This window comes from Hylobates moloch, unplaced genomic scaffold (genome assembly GCF_009828535.3).
Source record: "Hylobates moloch isolate HMO894 unplaced genomic scaffold, HMol_V3 SCAFFOLD_22, whole genome shotgun sequence".
In the NCBI taxonomy this organism is placed as follows: Eukaryota; Metazoa; Chordata; class Mammalia; order Primates; family Hylobatidae; genus Hylobates; species Hylobates moloch.
In genome coordinates this window covers 13,780,429-13,801,667 of record NW_026652297.1, presented here as the reverse complement: position 1 = coordinate 13,801,667, position 21,239 = coordinate 13,780,429, and the positions used below count along the sequence as shown (strand labels likewise).

At 45.6% G+C, this 21,239-nt stretch overlaps 1 protein-coding gene across 1 annotated transcript in view; it reads left to right on the top strand.

The window, feature by feature from the left end:
* The first annotated feature begins 13,154 nt into the window (after positions 1–13,154).
* Positions 13,155–21,239, top strand: part of SLC35G2 (solute carrier family 35 member G2) — a 67,746-nt gene continuing 59,661 nt past the window's right edge. Inside the window, exon 1 of the mRNA XM_058433346.1 lies at positions 13,155–13,207. The gene's annotated coding sequence lies outside the window, so the exon portion shown is untranslated. The remainder of the gene's footprint in view (positions 13,208–21,239) is intronic.

Sequence of the window (21,239 nt, the reverse complement as noted above, 5' to 3'; positions counted from 1 at the left end):
GACAGAAAAACCAGCCTCTAATTTTATTTTCAGTAAAAGAAATGCACAATGGCAACAAATAAAAGGATACAAAATAAATTGTAACATATCAAACAGGACAAAAAGCTTATGTTGAAAAGCAACCAAGCTTCATCCTAACTCCACCTCCAGGGCCACCGCCCAAGGACATCTTTTACATGTTTTTGTTTGTTTGGAATTACTTCAATATTTCTAAATATGCTCATTCAACTATAAATAAAATCTAATGACTCCCTGCTACAAAGGATAAAGATTATGTTAATACCCACTGGCCCAATATTTAATAGTTGCATTAAGTTTGCATATTTTGTTGGTTTTCTTTGTAACTTTTTTTTTTTTTTTTTCCTTTTTGGAGACACAGTCTCCCTCTGTTGCCCAGGCTGGAGTACGGTGGCATGATCTTGGCTCACTGCAACTTCTTCCTCCCAGGTTCAAGCAATTCTCCTGCCTCAGCCTCCTGAGTAGCTGGGATTACAGGTGTGCACCACCATGCCTAGGTAATTTTTGTATTTTTAGTGAAGATGGGGTTTCACCACGTTGGTCAGGCTTCTCTCAAACTGACCTCAGGTGGTCTGCCCGCCTCGGCCTCCCAAAGTGCTGGAATTACAGGCATGAGCCACCACGCTTCTTTGTAACTCTCAATAATACAAGATAAAACACTAGATAACATGTCAACTTTAGATAGTATTACAACTCCCCACTATTAACACCACCATTCTTCCTTCACAGCTTCTTCTCACCTCTCTTAAACACGAGAAGTCTTTTGTGTTTTGTCCAAAGGTTGACACAGTTAATAGCCAACTTCCAGACTAAGGAGTGTGCTAGAATTACATTTTCTCTTTTACAGAACCACTGAACCACCATGAAAACCACTAGAAAACCACTCAAAGGAAAATATAGAAAGCATCAGGATCAAATGGATTATCCTCCCTTATTAACAATTGCCCAAATGTCTTTGCTTCATATTTAGATCACAAACGGGCTGGGCAGAGTGGCTTACGCCTGTAATCCTAGCACTTTGGGAGGCCGAGGTAGCAGATCACTTGAGCCTGGGAGCTCAAGACCAGCCTGGAAAACATGGTGAAATCCTGGTTCTCCAAAAATAAAATACAAAAAATTAGCTGGGCATGGTGGCACACACCTGTAGTCCCAGGTACTCGGTAGGAGGATCTCTTGAGCCTGGGAATTCAAGGCTGCAGTAAGCCATGATAACACCACTGTACTTCAGCCTGGGTGACAGAGAGATGCCATCTCAAAAACAAAACAAAACAACAGCAACAACAGAAAGCAAACTTCCCCGTCTCTACTAAAAATACAAAAATTAGCTGGGCGTGGTGGCAGGTGCCTGTAATCCCGGCTACTCAGGAGGCTGAGGCAGGACAATCACTTGAACCCAGGAGGCAGAGGTTGCAGTGAGCCGACATCACACCATTGCACTCCAGCCTGGGTGACAAGAGTGAGACTGCGTTCAAAAAATAAAAAAGCAAACTTGTATAGCTTTGTTTTTCCTGGAGTTTTAAATTACCCTTTTGCCTCCTGAATATTTTATCTAATTTATCATATCAAGTTTTTCCATTTACAGAGATGCTCTCTCTTTTGCCCCTTGGTACCCTTGAAGAACATTTGGCCTTCTGCCTCCATTTAATCTAATTGTTCTTTAATTCTGCTGTACCACTGAGGACTTCCCTTTACTGCCCTCCAAAGTTAGAGCCACTCTTTTCTAGTATCTATGTCTTCGATATGGTTTGGCTGTGTCCCCACTCAAATCTCATCTTGAATTGTAGCTCTCTCAATTCCCATGTGTTGTGGGAGGGACCTTGTGGGAGGTAATTGAATCATGAGGGGTGAGTCTTTCCTGTGCTATTCTCGAGATAGTGAATAAGTCTCATGAGATCTGATGGTTTTGTAAAGGGGAGCTTCCCTGCACAAGCTCTCTTCTCTTGTCTGCCACCATGTAAGATGTGCCTTTCACTTCTGCCATGATCGTGAGGCCTCCTGCCACGTGGAACTATGAATCCCTTAAACCTCTTTCTTTTGTAAATTGCCCAGTCTCTGGTATGTCTTTTATTAGCAGTGTGAAAATGGACTAATACAGTAAATTGGTACCAGAAGAGTGGGGCACTGCTGAAAAGATACCCAAAAATGTGGAAGCAACTTTGGAACTGGGAAACAGGCAGAGGTTGGAACAGTTCGGAGGGCTCAGAAGAAGACAGGAAAATGTGGGAAAGTTTGAAACTCCCAAGATACTTGTTGAATGGCTTTGGCCAAAGTGCTGATAATATGGACAATGAAATTCAGGCTGAGGTCGTCTCAGATGGAGATGAGGAACTTGTGGGAACTACAGCAAAGGTGACTCTTGTTAAGGAAAGAGACTGGCAGCATTTTGTCCCTGCCCTAGAGATTTGTGGAACTTTGACTTGAGAGAGTTGATTTCGGGTATCTGGCAGAAGAAATTTCTAAGCAGCAAAGCATTCAAGAGGTGACTTGGGTGCTGTTAAAGGCATTCAGTTTTCAAAGGGAAACAGAGCATAAAACTTTAGAAAATTTGCAGCCTGGCAATGAGATAGAAAAGAAAATCCCATTTTCTAAAGAGAAATTCAAGCAGGCTGCAGAAATTCGTGGTGGCACACGCCTGTAGTTCCAGCTACTTTGGAAGCTGAGGCAAGAGGATCACTTGAACACAGGAGGCGGAGGTTGCAGTGAGCCAAGATTGCACCATTGCACTCCAGGGCAATAGAGAGGGTCTTCATCTCAAAAAAGAAAAAAATAATAAGGCATGTCAGAGACCTTTGCAGCAGCCCCTCCCATCACAGGCCTGGAGGTTTCATGGGCCAGTCCCAGGATCCCTCTAGTCTGTGAAGTCTAGGGACTTGGTACCCTGTGTCCCAGCCACTCCAGTCATGACTAAAAAGGGCCAAGGTACAGCTCAGGCTATGGCTTCAGAGGGTTCAAGCCCCAAGCATTGGCAGCTTCCACATGCTGTTGAGCCTGTGGGTGCACAGAAGTCAAGAACTGAGGAACCTCTGCCTAGATTTCAGAGGATGTATAGAAATGCCTGGATGTCCAGGTAGAAGTTTGCTGCAGGGGTGGGGCACTCAGTGAGAACCTCTGCTAGGGCAGTACAGAAGGGAAATGTCGGGTGGGCACCCCCACACAGAGTCCCCACTGGTGCATTGCCTAGAGGAGCTGTGAGAGGAAGAGGGCCACCATCCTCCAGACCCCAGAATGCACCATGTGCCTGGAAAAGCCACAGACACTCAACGCCATCCTGTGAAAGCAGCCAGGAGGGAGGCTGTACCCTGCAAAGCCATAGGGGCAGAGCTGCCCAAGACCATGGGAACCCACCTCTTGCATCAGCGTGACCTGGATGTGAGACATGGAGTCAGAGAAGATCATTTTGGAGCTTTAAGATATTACTGCCCTGCTAGATTTTGGACTTGCATAGGGCCTTAGCCCCTTTGTTTTGGCCAATTTCTTCCATTTGGAATGGCTGTATTTACCCCTATTTTATCTAGGAAGTAACTAACTTGCATTTGGTTTTACTGGCTCATAGGCAGAAGGGACTTGCCCTATTTCAGATGAGACTTTGCACTGTAGACTTTTCAGTTAATGCTGAATGAGCTAAGACTTTAGGGGACTGTTGGGAAGGCATGATTGGCTTTGAAATGTGAGGACATGTGATTGGGGAGAGGCTGGGGCAGAATGATATGATTTGGCTGTGTCCCCACTCAATTCTCATCTTGAATTGTAGCTCCCACAACTCCCACGTGTTGTGGGAGGGACCCAGTGGGAGGTAATTGAATTTTGGGGGTGGGTCTTTCCTGTGCTATTTTCATGATAGTGAGTAAGTCTCAAGAGATATCTGATGGTTGGCCCGGCGTGGTGGCTCACGCATGTAATCCCAGTACTCTGGGAGGCTGAGGCGGTGGATCACAAGGTCAGGTGTTCAAGACCATCCTGGTTAACACAGTGAGACCCCGTCTCTGCTAAAAATACAAAAAATTAGCCAGGCATGGTGGCGGGCACCTGTAATCCCAGCTACTCGGGAGGCTGAGGCAGGAGAATCAGTTGAACCTGGGAGGCAAAGGTTACAGTGAGCTGAGATCGCGCCACTGCACTCCAGCCCTGGCTACAATGCGAGATTCCGTCTCAAAAAAAAAAAAAATAGAAAGAAAGAAATGAATTGCCTGACTGGGCATGATGGCTCAGGCCTGTTATTCCAGCACTTTGGGAGGCCAAGGTAGGCAGATCACTTGAGGTCAGGAGTTCAAGACCAGCCTGACCAACATGGTGAAACCCTGTCTCTACAAAAAATACAAAAATTAGCCAGGCATGGTGGCAGGTGCCTGTAATCCCAGCTACTGGGGAGGCTGAGGCAGGAGAACTGCTTGAACCTGGAAGGCGGAGGTTGTAGTGAGCTGGGATTGTGTCACTGTACGCCAGTCTGGGCATGAGACTTCATGTCTCAAAAAAAAAAAAAAAAAAAAGAAAGAATCTCCTATGACACTGCTTATCAATCAGTACTTAGGGTTGGTTACTTTGTGCCAGCTAATTACACGCCTCTTCCAGCAGTGAGAGAGACTCTTGCCCCTCTCCACCTACAAGCAGGAACAAAGGAAGAAAGGGGGCTGGACCAAGTGATGGCATGTCAACACAAACACTGTTTGGGGGAATGTACATTATCTAGCACAGTTGGTGTTTTTGCAAGTGTGGAATGTGGAATGATCTCAGGTGTTACAAAAACAAGCCATGGAATTACACTGAATCAGAGACAAAAATATTCCTCTTTAAAGTAACTTTCAATTCTCCTAATTATAGAGAGAAAATTGTAGTTTGCTGGTGGGTAATTGTTGATACTTGTTGACTTCCTTTTTAACCCAAAACTAAGTTTTGACAAGAGGTTCAAGGGACCTTATTTAGCTAGAATTTTTTTTTTTTTTTTTTTTTTTTAAACGGAGTCTCCCTCCTTGTTGCCCAGGCTGGAGTGCAGTGGTGCGATCTCAGCTCACTGCAGCCTCCACCTCGCAGGTTCAAGCGATTCTCCTGTCTCAGCTTCTCTCAAGTAGCTGAGATTACAGGAGTGCGCCACCACATCCAGCTAATTTTGTATTTTTAGTAGAGACAGGGTTTCACCATGTTGGCCAGATTGGTCTCAAACTTCTGACCTCAGGTGATCCACCTGCCTTGGCCTCCCAAAGTGTTGGGATTACAGGGGTGAGCCACCATGCCCAGCCAAGACTGTAACTTTGAGAGAGGTTAATCTCTTTAAATGAGAAAAATCCCTGAAGGGGTTGGTGATTGAAGACTATCTCTGCCAATACCACTCCCAGCAGTTGGGGCAATAATCCTTCATTGAAGGGGATTTGAGTGGCATATCGCCACGTCTATGACAGTCACAAAGAAGAAACTCACCTGAGCTGGACAGCCTAGCTGTCTAGATGCAAGGAGATAGCCTTTGGCATTGTATTTATGAAAAATGAAAATTCAGTTGGAAATCCTAACTTCAAAAATTTAAAGTTCTATTCTAATTTCTAATGCATCACTAAATAATCTCACAAAAATATCACCAATATTTGGAGGATATTTCTCAGAAATAACAGTTTCAAACTTTGGGGTATGGAGAAGGGAGAGAAGGGTCACTCAAAAGTAGCCAGCTGACTGAGAGCTTGAAATTTTATAGTTTCTTCAAATTTGGACTTTGTAATTAAAAAAAAAAAAAGGTTGTTTCTGGCCAGGCACAGTGGCTCATGCCTGTAATCCTAGTGCTTTGGGTGGTCAAGGCGGGAGGATTCATTGAGGCCAGGAGTTCAAGACCAGCCTGGGCAACACAGTGAGACCCTGTCTCTACAAAAAATTAGAAAATTAGCCAGGCATGTTGGTGCGATCCTGTAGTCCCAACTATTCTGGAGGCTGAAGTGGAAGGATCTCTTGAGCCCCCGAGTTCAAGGCCGCAGTGAGCTATGATGACACCACTACACTCCAGCCTGGGAGACAGAGCAAGACCCTGTGTCAAAAATAAATAAATAATTGATTGTTTCCCTTCTACCTTTGATTCTGGCACTATGCTTGTCCACTTATTGAAATTCACTGATGGCTGGGTGTGGTGGCTCGTACCTGTAATCCCAGCACTATAGGAGGCTGAGGCAGGTAGATTGCTTGAGCTTAGGAGTTTGAGTGACCAGCCTGGGCAACATGGCGAAACTCCATCTCTAATAAAAATACAAAAAAATTAGCCAGGCATGATGGTGCATGCCTGTAGTCCCAGCTACTCGGGAGACTGAGGCACGAGAACCTGTTGAACTCAGGAGGCAGAGGTTGCAGTGAGCCGAGATCGCACCACTGCACTCCAGCCTGGGTAACAGAGCAAGACGACTCTGTTTCAAAAAAAAAAAAAAAAAGGAAAGAAAAAGAAATTCACTCATGGTTAATTATTTGGTCTTCTTGACAGCAGCAAAGGAGCAGTGAGGCATATGTTTCATATTTCTTGATGGGATCTTCTCTGGCCCCTAGCCTGCTGGCTTCTTGAAATGAAAGAAATACAGTGCCAACAAGGGCCCTGAGTGAATGCAGCCCAACCTGCACTCACCACGTACAGCTGCAGCCTCTGGAAAGGGCTGATCTCAGCTTGCACGTGGCCAGGAGGCAGAGCTGGGAGGTCAGCACAGAACCTGGCCCTCATCCTGTCCTAATTCTGTTTTGAATGGAACATGTGATCACTCTGGCATCCCAAGGAGAAGTAGCAGAGGGCACAGGACTTAGTGCCTCCAAAGCTGATAGCAGTCTTGAAGGACATCCCAGATGTGAAAATGCTCCATTAACTGCGATGCATCGGACAATCACCAGGCGAGATTTCTTTTTTTTTTTTTTGAGACGGAGTCTCGCTCTGTCGCCCAGGCTGGAGTGCAGTGGCGCAATCTCGGCTCACTGCAAGCTCTGCCTCCCGGGTTCATGCCATTCTCCTGCTTCAGCCTCTCCAAGTAGCTGGGACTACAGGCGCCTGCCACCACACCCAGCTAATTTTTTGTATTTTTAGTAGAGACGGGGTTTCACCGTGGTCTCGATCTCCTGACCTCGTGATCCGCCCGCCTCGGCCTCCCAAAGTGCTGGGATTACAAGCGTGAGCCACCGCGCCCGGCCACCAGGCGGGATTTCTGTTTGTGTTTCTTTTACAATGTGGTTGACCTTATAAAATAAATACTGTTTCCTTGGCAAAAGAATTTAAGTTCCCTCCAAGAGCTAGGGCACCCTGATGCACCGGAACATGCCTTCGGCTTGACTCACAAGTCAACACGAGATTTGGATTCTAATTCCCGATCTTCTGTCACCTTAATCTCACTTAATCTCTCCTCCAAAGCAAGAGAACTGGACTCCATGACTACTGAGTTCAGGCCCAGCTGGGTTAAACTGATGGGTTCTTTATTTTTTATTTTTTATTTTTTTTTTGAGGTGGAGTCTCGCTCTGTTGCCCAGGCTGGAGCGCAGTGGTGCGATGTTGACTCACTGCAAGCTCCGCCTCCCGGGTTCACGCCATTCTCCTGCCTTAGCCTCCTGAGTAGCTGGGACTACAGGCGCCCACCAACCTGCCCGGCTAATTTTTTGTATTTTTAGTAGAGACAGGGTTTCACCGTGTTAGCCAGGATGGTCTCGATCTCCTGACCTCATGATCCACCCGCCTCTGCCTCCCAAAGTGCTGGGATTACAGGCGTGAGCCACCACGAGCAGCCAAACTGATGGGTTCTAAAGGGAATTGGACACATTGAGGTGCAGAACAAACTGGTATGCAGAGAAAAGAACACTAATTAAAGTCACTGTCATCGGGACTCTGCCTCTCTATATTACTCTTTTTTTCTTCTCAGTTGGCTGTTCCCAAAACGGGCTCAAGCAGCTGCAGGCAGGCATTGTACTAATTTCATGGTGAGCAAAAGGAAAGATTATTTTCCCTCATGGTTCTAGAAGAAGTTGCAGAATTAAATCTCATTGTCTAAGATTAACTTGGTTGGGACACACGCAGTAGTGGATGTTTTGGCACTCCACTCAGATCCCTTTTATCAGCTGGTGCACCCCTTCCATTCCTTACCCTCTCCCCCACTCCCCGCAGCTATTTTGAGGCTGTGGCCAGCAGTTTAAACCTGTGACCTTGGTTTATGAGAGGTGTTTTACGTTGTCAAAAGCCTCCTAGCCTAGGGATGCTGGGGAAGTTACACTGTCTCAATATATAGACTAATAACTTATACATATGGAGTTTCTTAACAGGCTAACCTCCTTGCATCAAGGCAGAAACAACTCTGTAGTGCAATTTGTGTTCCAGAGGCAAGCTTTCCCTCCACATAGAAAACCAGACCAAGACTAGATTTTACCTGACATCAGGTCGTTATTTGGCTCCTTCTCCTTCTCTATCTTGCTCCCTTACAGGTTTCTCTAAGAGCATTCCCTGTCTTTCTTACATCTGAATCTTTGCCTCAGGCTCTGCTTCTAGGGAACCTCATCCAAGACACATTTCTGAACCAGTCATTGAAGGAGTGGCTAAGTGTTGTTCAGGGACAAGCCAGGTCATATGCCCATCTACACCTCATAAACCTGAATTCCTGAATGTTTCATGGAGGACTTTGATTTGTTTAGTACTATAACCCCAATATTCAAAGTAATTCATTTACTTGTATTACTAAAATAAATCAAGGAAAGAATGGACTGAGTGTGTGTGTGCTTGAATCCTTGAAATGGAAGAAATATAGTGCCAATAAGGGCCCTGAGTGAGTGCAGCCCAGCCTGAATTTACGACGTGCAGCCAAAACGGCTGCTCTCAGCTTGCATGTGGCCAGAAGGCAGAGCTGATAGGTCAGCACAGAAGCTGGCCCTCATCCTGTCTCAAATTTTTTTTTCTTTTTTTTCTTTTTTTTTTTTTTTTTTTGAGATGGAGTCTCATTCTGTTACCCAGGCTGAAGTGTAGTGGCATCATCTTGGCTCACTGCAACCTCAACCTCCACCTAAGGCAGTGATTCTCCTGCCTTAGCCTCCCTAGTTAGTAGCTGGGATTACAGGTGCCTGCCACCATGCCAAGCTAATTTTTGTATTTTTAGTGGAGACGGGGTTTCACCATGTTGGCCAGGTTGGTCTCGAACTTCTGACCTCAAGTGATCTGCCTGCCTGTGCTTCCCAATGTGCTGGGATTACAGTCATGATAAACTTCTTTTATTTATTTATTTTTGTGTGTGTGTGTGACAGAGTTTTACTCTGTTGGCCAGGCTGGAGTGTAGTGGCACGATCTTGGCTCACTGCAACCTCTGCCTCCCAGGTTCAAGCAATTCTCCTGCCTCAGCCTCCTGAATAACTGGGACTACAGACGCATGCCACCACACCTGGCTAATTTTTGTAGTTTTTTAGATACAAAAAAAGAGACGACGTTTCACTGTGTTGGCCAGACTGGTCTCGAATGCCTGATCTCAAGTGATCTGCCTGCCTCAGCCTCCCGAAGTGCTGGGAATTACAGGAGTGAGCCACTGCGCCCTGCCCAATTTTGTTTTGAATGGAACATGTGATCACTCTGATACTCAAAGGAGAAGTAGCAGAGAGCACAGGAACTGGTGCCCTCCAGAGCCTATGGGAGTCTTGAAGGATATTCCAAATGTGGGAAAAAAAAATTTTTTTCCCAAGAAAACTTATGCATGTGAAAGTGTGTGTGTGTGTGTGTGTGTGTGTGTGTGTGTGTGTATGTGTGTATGACTGTTACCAGAAGAAAGGGGATTGAATGTAGGAATGTGGAATGATAACTATGCACTACAACGATAAACAAGCGGAACTGAACGTAAAAACCAAAGCTTTCACTCTGCCAGAGACCAAATTTTTGTCAATGACCATATATGCCAAGCATTTGTGATTCCAAGCACTGCTTTCACTTTAGGATTTAAAAAATATTCTAGGAAGCGTGTTTGTTGCTTATTTGTTATCTGGTGAGTAATGGAATTACTTCAAGTAGATAATGAAAATCTGCTTTTTATTTAATATAAGAATTGCAGAGAGCAGAAACTAAAATCCTGTAAACAATTTCTTGCTGAGTCATTCACCCTTGCTCAAAACAAGCCTTCACTTTGCATTGAATTTTAATGTGATGTTTCTTCATCTTCCCCCACCTTCTGTACCATAGTCAGCTAGTCAGTAATTTCTCTTTGGCCAGAGTGATACTGTCCTCCCAGAATGGTCAGGCAGGCTGCTGAGACATTTTTAGGGATCTCCATACTTTTTCACTTCCAAAGATCCATTCGTGATCTTTCTCCCAAGGGTCCATGGGTGTAAGACCTCATTGCAACACAAACTACGCATCTGGAAAATAATTCATTTGTGTCCTCAAAATTTATTAATTGTAGTAACCATGCTGGTATAATTCCAGCACAAACTAAAGCGGTTTTTTAGTTACTTTTAAAAGCACTATCATGAGTTAAAGCGGGATTTCTATCAAGCTTTCTGAAATAATGAAAATGTTGGAAGTCATTGAATAATTTTATTCCAGGGAGATGATATATTTGCAAAGATAATTCTGGTATGGGTAGGAGAAAAGCCAAGTCAGGGAGATCTGCCAGAAGACTGTTTTGGTAGTCCAAAGAGGGAGAGCTTTGTTAATAAACAGAAGCATGAGAAATGCCCTTTGGAGTAAAATTGACTACCTCAGAGTGTCTGGCTTCGCTGTGCTAAATAAGGCAGGACCTGCTGTGCAGAGACCAAAACTAACAAGTCTCTCAGAACCACTGTACTCAGCATCTCCCCTGAACAGTCTGTGTAGCTGTCACCAGGTGGCACGTGGTAGGAATCTGGGTCATGCTGTGTAACCTTCCTGGTTAGGCCATGAAGAAGTGAGAGAAGTGCAGTCCATATGATTTGGTCCATAAATACAAAACTTCTCCTTGATATGAATTAACCAACTACTAACAGGGCCAAATTATAACATTCATGAGCTTTGGGCAGTTTTGAATCTGTGGGCCCTTCCCCCCATAATAAATATTAAAAATTATATTTTACAACTGCATTGGTATAAAGATGAATATAATCCATACTGGTTTCTTTTTTTTTTTTTATTGTGGTAAAATGTACATAACATTTCCCATTTTAACCATTTTTAACTGTACAGTTCAGTGGCTTTAAGTACACTAGATTCTTTTTTTATGTTTATTACTATTTATTTATTTTTATTTATTCTGATTTTAAAAGAAATTAAAATTAAAACATTTCTGCAGGCCCTTAAAAGTATCTCGGTCCCTAGATACTGTGCTAGCTGTACCTAATGGATGAGTTGGCCATGACTATTAGATGGCAAAAAAAAGGGCAAGAAAGAGCAAATTTGAAATGTACTCAAACTCATTTTACACACAAAATGACATTTTACACACAAAATGACATTCCAACTTGCTTTCCCTTTCTGCAAGGAGACATGGGAAGCAGTGTGTTTACTGGATGGAACACAGCACTATGGCATACTGAGATCAAGCATTATTTTTGTCCCATAGTAGGTATGTATCATACTCAGCACAATGTGGAGCTCAGACAGGCCCATGCGAGGAGCCCAAGGGGGTCAGTGTCAGCAGACTCAGAAAGGGCACCAGCTCCAGGCCAAGAGGTTGGGGCAGAGACTCCAGATGAAGGCCAGGACAGCTCCCAGGGGTCCAATAGGAATAATCCAAAGTTCAGTAGGGGACATAGTACCAATCATAGCCACAAACTAGAGAATGGAAACAAATAAACAAAGGAGGGAACTGAGGCAAGAAGACCAAATGCCAGTTAGGCTCACTTGAGCCTCTTCTATTTTATTTTAAATGTTTTGAGGAGACAGTCTTGCTATATTGCCCAGGCTGGTCTTGAACTCCTGGCCTCAAGTGATCTTCCCACCTTGGTCTCCCAAAGTGTTGGGATTACAGGCATGAGCCACCATGCCTGGCCTGAGTATCCTTATCCTTTTTTTTTTGACGTGAAGTCTCACTCTTGTTGCCCAGGCTAGCGTGCAATGGTGTGATCTCTGCTCACTGCAACCTCGGCCTCCCGGGTTCAAGCGATTCTCCTGCCTCAGCCTCCTGAGTAGCTGGGATTACAGGCACCTGCCACCATGCCCAGTTAATTTTTGTATTTTTAGTAGAGACGGAGTCTCACCATGTTGGCCAGGCTGGTCTCAAACTCCTGACCTCAGGCAATCTGCCTGCCTTGGCCTCCCAAAAGGCTGGGATTACAGGCATGAGCCACTGTAAACTGAGTCTCCTTGTTCTTACTGCAAGTGCTACTGTTGCCTGGAACTGTGTGCCCTTGGGCATTTCTTCTCTCCAAGCCTCAGTTTGCCTATCTATGCAATTAGAAATAGGACTAAGGACCCCTCAGATCCTATAAACCTTTTTGCCTGTTTCCAGCTTCTTAGTGGCCCCACCCTTTTTCCTGTTCTAGCACTAGATGATTGAAATTCAGAGATTAATGCTCAAGTTTTAGAGTAGAGGTTGCAAATTGATAGCTGCAAGGCCAAATCCAGCCACAGGAGAACATTGTTTGGCTTGCTCAACATCTTAAAATTTTGTCACGCCTGTGATCCCAGCACTTTGGGAGGCCAAGGTGGGCGCATCACAAGGTCAGGAGATCGAGACCATCCTGGCTAACACGGTGAAACCCCGTCTCCACTAAAAAAAAAAAAAAAAAAATTAGCTGGGTGTGGTGGCATGCGCCTGTACTCCCAGCTACTCAGGAGCTGAAGCAGGAGAATCGCTTGAGCCCGGGAGGCAGAGGTTGCAGTGAGCCGAGATTGCACCACTGCACTCCAGCCTGGGCGACAGTGAGATTCTGTCACAAGACAAAACAAAACAAACTTTGAATTAATTCCCAACATCCAAAAAATCAGGAGATGACTCATAAAAATCTGAATTTCTGCCTTCTCTTGAAAAGTTGTCAGCTCTCCCTTCCTTGGCTTTGTGTTCCCACATGACCTTTGCTGGAAGTGAGTAGAATCTATCCCTTCTAGATGAGGCACAAATTCCCCCAGGGTGCCACAATCTCCCCCAGCCTACTTCACTGTTGTCTTGTCCCTGTAGGCAGTTGGATGTGCTCCCTCTGCAGTCAAAGGTCAAAGTTTTTCTTACCTTACTCACCTCTCCAGGGCCCAGGTGTGTCTGGAATTGGTGGGTTCTTGGTCTCACTGACTTCAAGAATGAAGCCACAGACCCTCGCGGTGAGTGTTACAGCACTTAAGGTGGCGCGTCTGGAGTTTGTTCTTTCTGATGTTCGGATGTGTTCACAGTTTCTTCCTTCTGGTGGGTTCGTGGTCTCGCTGGCTCAGGAGTGAAGCTGCAGACCTTCGCGGTGAGCGTTACAGCTCATAAAAGCAGCGTGGACCCAAAGAGTGAGGAGTAGCAAGATTTATTGCAAAGAGTGAAAGAACAAAGCTTCTGCAGTGTGGAAGGGGACCCGAGTGGGTTGCCACTGCTGGCTCGGGCAGCCTGCTTTTATTCTCTTATCTGGCCCCACCCACGTCCTGCTGATTGGTAGAGCCCAGTGGCCTGTTTTGACAGGGCGCTGATTGGTGCGTTTACAATCCCTGAGCTAGACACAAAGGTTCTCCACGTCCCCACTAGATTAACTAGATACAGAGTGTCGACACAAAGGTTCTCCAAGGCCCACCAGAGTAGCTAGATAAAGAGTATCCATTGGTGCATTCACAAACCCTGAGCTAGACACAGGGTGCTGACTGGTGTGTTTGCAAACCTTGAGCTAGAGACAGAGTGCCAATTGGTGTACTTACAATCCCTGAGCTAGACATAAAGGTTCTGCACGTCTCCACCAGACTCAGGAGCCCAGCTGGCTTCACCCAGTGGATCCCACACCGGGGCTGCAGGTGGAGCTGCCTGCCAGTCCTGCGCCATATGCTCGCACTCCTCAGCCCTTGGGTGGTCAATGGGACTGGGCGCCGTGGAGCAGGGGGCAGCGCTCGTTGGGGAGGCTCGGGCCACACAGGAGCCCATGGAGGGGGTGGGAGGCTCAGGCATGGCAGGCTGCAGGTCCCGAGCCCTTCCCCGCAGGAAGGCAGCTAAGGCCTGGTGAGAAATCGAGCGCAGCCCCGGTGGGCTGGCACTGCTGGGGGACCCAGTACACCCTCCGCAGCCGCTGGCCCGGGTGCTAAGCCCCTCATTGCCCGGGGCCGGCAGGGCCAGCCAGCTGCTCCGAGTGTGGGGCCCGCCAAGCCCACGCCCACCCGGAACTCCAGCTGGCCCGCAAACGCTGCGCGCCGCTGGCGCCTCTCCCTCTACACTTCCCTGCAAGCTGAGGGAGTCAGCTCTGGCCTTGGCTAGCCCAGAAAGGGGATCCCACAGTGCAGCTGTGGGCTGAAGGGCTCCTCAAGTGCCGCTAAAGTGGGAGCCCAGGCAGAGGAGGCGCCGAGAGCAAGCAAGGGCTGTGAGGACTGCCAGCACGCTGTCACCTCTCACAGGTACTGTCCATTACTGAGGCTGCTTGAAGCTGAACTTCAGGCCTCCCAAGCCATCCCCTTGTGACTAGGTCTGAACAAAGCCTTTGAGCACTAAGTCATCCACAGCACATCTCCCCAGGGTGACCATGATCCAATGAGTAGTTTTCCATGTTACTCATCTGCCTCCTGATAGATGTACTACATCTGGAGATGTGGAATTCCTCTGCCAAGATGTACTTCTGCCCTTTGGGACATTGACTAGATAGTCCAGAGGTGCCTGCCTCCAAGGATCCAGTCATTTACAGGCTGAAAGGCTGAAGAGGGGACGCATCAGCTGGAAGTTCTTGCCAAGAATGAAGAACCAAGAGAGCATGGGAACTGGAAACCATGGAGATAGCACAGACTGTGTGCCCACCTGCCACTGCCACAGGAAACCCCCTATAAAATCCACCTCCTATGTCTCTTCATAAATGGGCTCTGTGGCTGGGAGCAGTGGCTCATGCCTATAATCTCAGCACCTTGGGAGGCCAAGGTGGGTGGATCATGAGGTCAGGAGTTCAAGACCAGCCTGGCCAAGATGAAAAAAAAAAAGATAAAGAAAAAGAGAAAGAAAGAAAAAAGGAAAAAGAAAGAAAGGAAAAGAAAAAGAAAAAGAAAGCAACGTGCAAAAAAAGAAAAAGAAGAAAAAAGAAATGGGCACTGTGTTTCCTCTATAAGACATCTCAAATACAACTGGTATAGAATAGAATGAGCTTTTAAAACAGTTCTACATGGTTTTGCTCACAGTAGGTTGAAACAATTCCACCAAAATGATATATAAATGGAATGAAGAATTGAAGAGCAGTGCCATTTTCTGGTTATTTTCCTGAGTCAGTTCTAATATTGCCCACTCTGCAATATCTTTTCCCCTTCCCCTCCCCTATCACTAAACACTGTCATTCGTACCAACGAAATATCCCTGGGATCTCTGCACTTCATTCCCAGGGCCTCTGCTTTGATTCAAGCAGGTTGGTCTGCCCACAGCTCCCCAGTGTCTCTGACCATCTCCTCGCAGCTGTCAGGGCGAAGGTTCTAAACACAAATCAGTGCATCTTACTTTCCAGCTTAAAATCTCTCAGAGGTTCTCACTATCTCCAAAGTAAAAGCTATGTTTCCTCACTTGATCCCAGAGTCCTGCTGACACCTGGCCCTGCTCCCTCTCCAGCCTCATCTTGTGTTCATACTCCCATCACATACAATTACCCATAGAGCCTCAAAAGGTCCCTTATGTTTTCTGCCTTCTCAGCTTTGGCTGTTGCTATTTCTCTGTACCTGGAATCCACTTTTCCCCCTTGTGAAACTCCCCTCAGCAAACTCCTACTCATCCTTCAAGACCCTATCCAAGTGATTCCAGATCAATTAAGCCTCCTCTGTCTACCCTGCAAGGGAATAGCATGGAGCAAAATGACTACATGCCAGTTCGTTGTAGGCTGAGTACCAAAAAGAGATGGGGCTCTGGCCATGGGTAGGGATCAAAGGAATAGATCGGAAGTTGCAAAGTCAGAACTTGCCCAGTCCTTATTCTGTCTCCAGAAGTGTTTTCTTTGTCAGGCATGGGTTTTAATTTTTTAATTTTGAGCAGCTGTTCTTCAGGTCTCAATTTACGTTACATTGTTGGTTCTGGAAGGCCTCTGGGTAAATGGGTGAAAGGGTTGTGGGAGGGGAACTGTTAAGAAGGGCTATATAGGGACATGCCGGTGGCTCACGCCTGTAATCCCAGCACTTTGGGAGGCCGAAGTGGGCAGATTATGAGGTCAGGCGTTTGAGACCAACAGATTACGAGATCAGGAGTTTGGGACCAGCCTGACTAACACGGAGAAACCCCGTCTCTACTGAAAATACAAAAAATTAGCCAGGCGTGGTTGCATGCGCCTATAATCCCAGCTACTCGGGAGGCTGAGGCAGGAGAATTGCATAAGCAGTCTTGCTCTGTCACCCAGTCATGATCTTGGCTCACTGCAAGCTCTGCCTCCTGGGCTCATGCCATTCTCCTGCCTCAGCCTCCCAAGTACCTGGAACTACAGGGGCCAGCCACCACGCCCGGCTAATGTTTTTATATTTTTAGTAGAGACGTGGTTTCACCGTGTTAGCCAGGATGGTCTCGATCTCCTGACCTCATGATCTGCCCGCCTCAGCCTCCCAAAGGACTTCTTATAAGTTCAGTTAGAGGCACCCATGAGAGTAGCCATGCTCAAAGCTAATGAGCCTCCTCAACAAGATCTGTCCCTTGCTGCCTGGGTATGTAGCTGGAAGGGCTAGGGCTGAGTGCTCACAAACTGGCAATCAGTGGCACAAGCCTGGCCACCATCAAGCCCTGTTCTACCTCTCTGTCATCTGTGTATCACAAGCTGAAATTGGTGTGCCACATTTACTTAACTGAGAAAGAGAGAAGGCAATTTGATTTTTATCCTGCTGGTAGAGTCCTGTATCCTTTTCTGTATCCAAATAAGTCAGAACCAAGGCAGAAGCTTGCACAAAGCTTCCCAGGGAGCTCAAATACTCTCATGCTGCTTCCCCCTCCCCTCATTGCTGGGCCCCTTCTGTTCTTGGCATGTGCTTCTGTCATAGCACGTGGCACACTAGTATACCAAATGTTTTCCATTCCAAAATGCTATAGATTGTAAGACATCTTTTAATCTATTAATTTAATAACAGATATCTCTGTCAGGGGAATCCATAACATTAAATGAACTCATCTACTCATGCATCTGACTTTGGAAGCTTTAAAATGTTTTTTAAAAGCATCTTTAAATTGAGGAACTAAGTCAATGATTTTTTACACCATTTCTCTTCAACAGACTGTGAATTTGGTGAAGTCAGGGACAGTATATTTTTGTCCCTCTCCTCCCCAACTCCCCACCCCCAGGCCATGCCTGTTGGTGTCCTGAATGAATGTTTCATCTGGAAATTTTTCTAGAAGCTCCCTTGGTTACTGTGGTAACCCAAAATTGGCTTCAAAGCCCTGTGTACCAAGGGAAGCCCTGCTGAGGATGGCTGCCTGCTGACCTGAACTCTGAACCAGGCTGCATATGCTGACCTCCCTTCCTGGGCAAACAGAAAAATGATTGAAATAAAACACTTTTGATAAAAACTGCAGAGATGACAGCTTCCTAATATAAAAAAATTATTTTAAATAATTCTGTTGACAATTTTCGAACTTTTTCACCAATGCAAAAAAATAAATAAATAAAATCTGACCTCTCAAAATCTTTTCTTGGTGAGCCCCTAGACAATTTGAACAAAGGACCCTTAGTGGAGAGTTAGAAAATCTATTCTCATGGTTCAGTAATTTGCTGAACTTCTGTTGAATCCATTTATTCTCTGAAAATACAAAGATTCCAGCTAAGAAATAATGCATATAAATACAATAATAGTGTCATTTCCCAGGTGCCTATTCATGCTCCAGGTACTTCACATAGAATTACTTGACAAACACTGATATATCATTTACTGTGTACTAAGCCCCTTTCTATGTTCTTTACACACATTAATTCATTTGATTCTTATAACAAGCCTGTGAAGCAGCTTATGTTGTTATTCACATCTTAGAGATCAGAAAATTGAGGCATAGAATTGAGGCACAGAGGTTAAGTAACTTGCTCAAGGTCACATAGCTAGTAAGATCTAGAGATCAAATTCAACCCCAGGGTGCCTGGCTCCAGAATCTGTGTTCCTCACCAAGTTGCTACACTGCCTCTTTTAATGTTTTCAATAATCCAATAAAATAGTGACATCTATTTTATTGAATTGTACCAATTGAACAGATTGGAGACTCAAGTTCAGTCAGGTAACATGTCTCCATAACTTCTCTGCTTCAGACCACATTCTGTCCTGGGAAAATTCTGGAAACACTCCTAAGGGTTATTAGAATCAACCTTCCAGCTGGGCACGATGGCTCACGCCTGTAATCCCAGCACTTTGGGAGGCTGAGGTGGGCAGATCACAAGGTCAAGAGATCGAGATCATCCTGGCCAACATGGTAAAACCCCGTCTCTACTAAAAATACAAAAATTAGCTGGGCGTAGTGGTGCGTGCCTGTAGCCCCAGCTACTCAGGAGGCTGAGGCAGGAGAATTGCTTGAACGCGGGAGGCGGAGGTTGCAGTGAGCTGAGATGGTGTCACTGGACTCCAGCCTGGCAACAGAGCAAGACTGTCTCAAAAAAAAAAAAAAAAATCAACCTTCCATCTCCCACTTCCCCAAATACATATACATACATTCACAGGAAGTGTATACTGTTTCTCTCAAAGTTAGTTTTAGGAGTCTAGGAGCCCCAAATGCAGAGACAAATTATTTTTAAGTGATGCTCTAAGGCATGCACTGGCAGGAATTGAATATGCAAACATAGTGAGTTCAATTAATTAGAAGAGAGTGTTTCTTTTAAGACCACAAAATAACTGCTGTTTGAAGTGTGAGCTCGTAATCGGGAATACTGTAACTTAAATGCCTAAAGCATTTGAACTATATTAGCCTAAGAAAGTGCTCTTGGGATATGGAAGAGTATTGTCTTCCACAGGCCTGTCAGTTGGGAGAAGATATAATACCCTAAAGCTGGTTCCACTCCCCTACGTGTAATTTTGAGTAGCTTGAACATACAATGGTAGGGTAACCAACCATCCTGATTGACCTGGGACTATCCAGGTTTTAGCACAGAAAGTCCCTCATACTAATGAAATCTCTTAGTCCTGGAAAAACTGGGATGGTTAGTTACCCTCAATCGAGAACCAGTTATGTTCCAGCAAGGTGGTTTATGCCTGTAATCCCAGCACTTTGGGAGGCTGAAATGGGTGGATCACCTGAAGTCAGGAGTTCGAGACCAGGCTGGCCAACCTGGTGAGACCCTGTCTCTACTAAAAACACAAAAAAATCAGTCGAGTGTGGTGGTGCACGCCTGTAACCCCGGCTACTTGGGAGGCTGAGGCAGGAGAATCGCTTGAACCCGGGATGCAGAGGCTGCAGTGAGCCGAGATCGTGCCACTGCACTCCAGCCTGGGCAACAGAGTGAGACTCGGTCTCAAAACAAACGAACAAACAAACAAACAAACAAACAAAACAGTTATGAGTGACAATTTCTGGGAGAAATTCCCTTTTGGCTGGAGAAGAGGAACTGAGGGTAGTGAGAGGTAAAGTTCATGCCAGGCAGAGAGAGCAGCTTGAGCAAAGGCCGAGAGGTGTGAAATGTTAGGGGGCTTTTGGGAAGTTGCAAGGCTCCCTCATGGCTCTAGTTTAGAGTTGAGGAGGGATGTAGAGTAGAAAGTGAGGGGAAAGGGAGGTGACTGGCCAGATATTAAACTAATGGAATTTGAAATTCCTGGATAGAGCTTTATGAGCCTAGTTCAACATTAAGGAGCTGTCACCAGGACCAAGAGCTCTTTTCTGATGATGATGGTCTTTTTGAGTCTTGGTTAAATTAAAAACAAAAGAAAACAAAATGAAAAATGGGCTTGGGGCTGGGGGCAGTGGCTCATACTTATAACCCCAGCACTTCGGGAGGCCAAGGCAGGCAGATTGCTTGAGCTCAGGAGTTTGAGACCAGCCTAAGCAACATGGGAAACCCTGTCTCTACAAAAAATACAAAAATTAGCCAGGTCTGGTGGTGCATTCCTGTAGTCCCAGCTACTCAGGAGGCTGAGGCAGGAGAATCACTTTAACCTGGGAGGTGGAGGTTGCAGTGAGCTGAGATCACACTGCTGCACTCCAGCATGGGTGACAGAATGAGACTCTGTCTCAAAAAAAGAAAACAGAAAAAGTAAAACAACAAAAAAAGGGCTTGGCTTATAGAATCTTAAATCAGTGGTCATCAAACATTTTGACTCTCATATTCTCTAAAATAATTTGAAAATTATGTATCTCTTTGTATATTTTTAAGTTGACATTTAACATTTTTATCATAAGTTTAATCATTGCAAACTATATAGTTTCTGACACTTTAAAAATATAGACATTTTAAAATAAGTCATTTTATAACTTTTAAATAAATCCAGTGGAATCTAAATAACAAAGCAATTCAATATTTGATATCCTCCCCATCAACATTATTATCATTATTATTATTTTCTGGAGACAGAGTCTTGCTCTGTGGCCCAGGCTGGAGTGCAATGGTGTGATCTCAGGTCACTGCAACCTCCGCCTCCTGGGTTCAAGTGATTCTCCTGCCTCAGCCTTCCAAGTAGCTGAGATTACAGGTGCCCACCACCATGTCGGCTTTTTTTTTTTGTATTTTTAGTAGAGATGGGTTTTCACCATGTTGGCCAGGCTGGTCTCGAACTACTGACCTCAGATGATCCACCCGCCTCAGCCTCCCAAAGTGCTGGGATTAAAGGCGTGAGCCGCCATGCCCGGTTAACACTCTTTTTTTTTTTTTTTTTTGAGACAGAGTCTTGTTGTGTCACCCAGGCTGAAGTGCAGTGGTAAAATCTTGGCTCACTGCAACTTCCACCTCCCAGGTTCAAGTGACTCTCCTGCCTCAGCCTCCCAAGTAGCTGGGATTACAGGAATATGCCACCATGCCTGGCTAATTTTTGTATTTTTAGTAGAGATGGGATTTCACCATGTTGGCCAGCCTGGTCTTGAACTCCTGACCTCAGGTGATCAGTCCACCTAGGCCTCCCAAAGCGCTGGGATTACAGGCGTGAGCCGTCACACCTAGCCCCAAACCAACATCCATTTAAAAAATACATGAACAGTCCATCTCAGTGGCTCATGCCTATAATCCTAGCACTTTGGGAGGCTAAGGCAGGCAGATCATGAGGTCAAGAGATC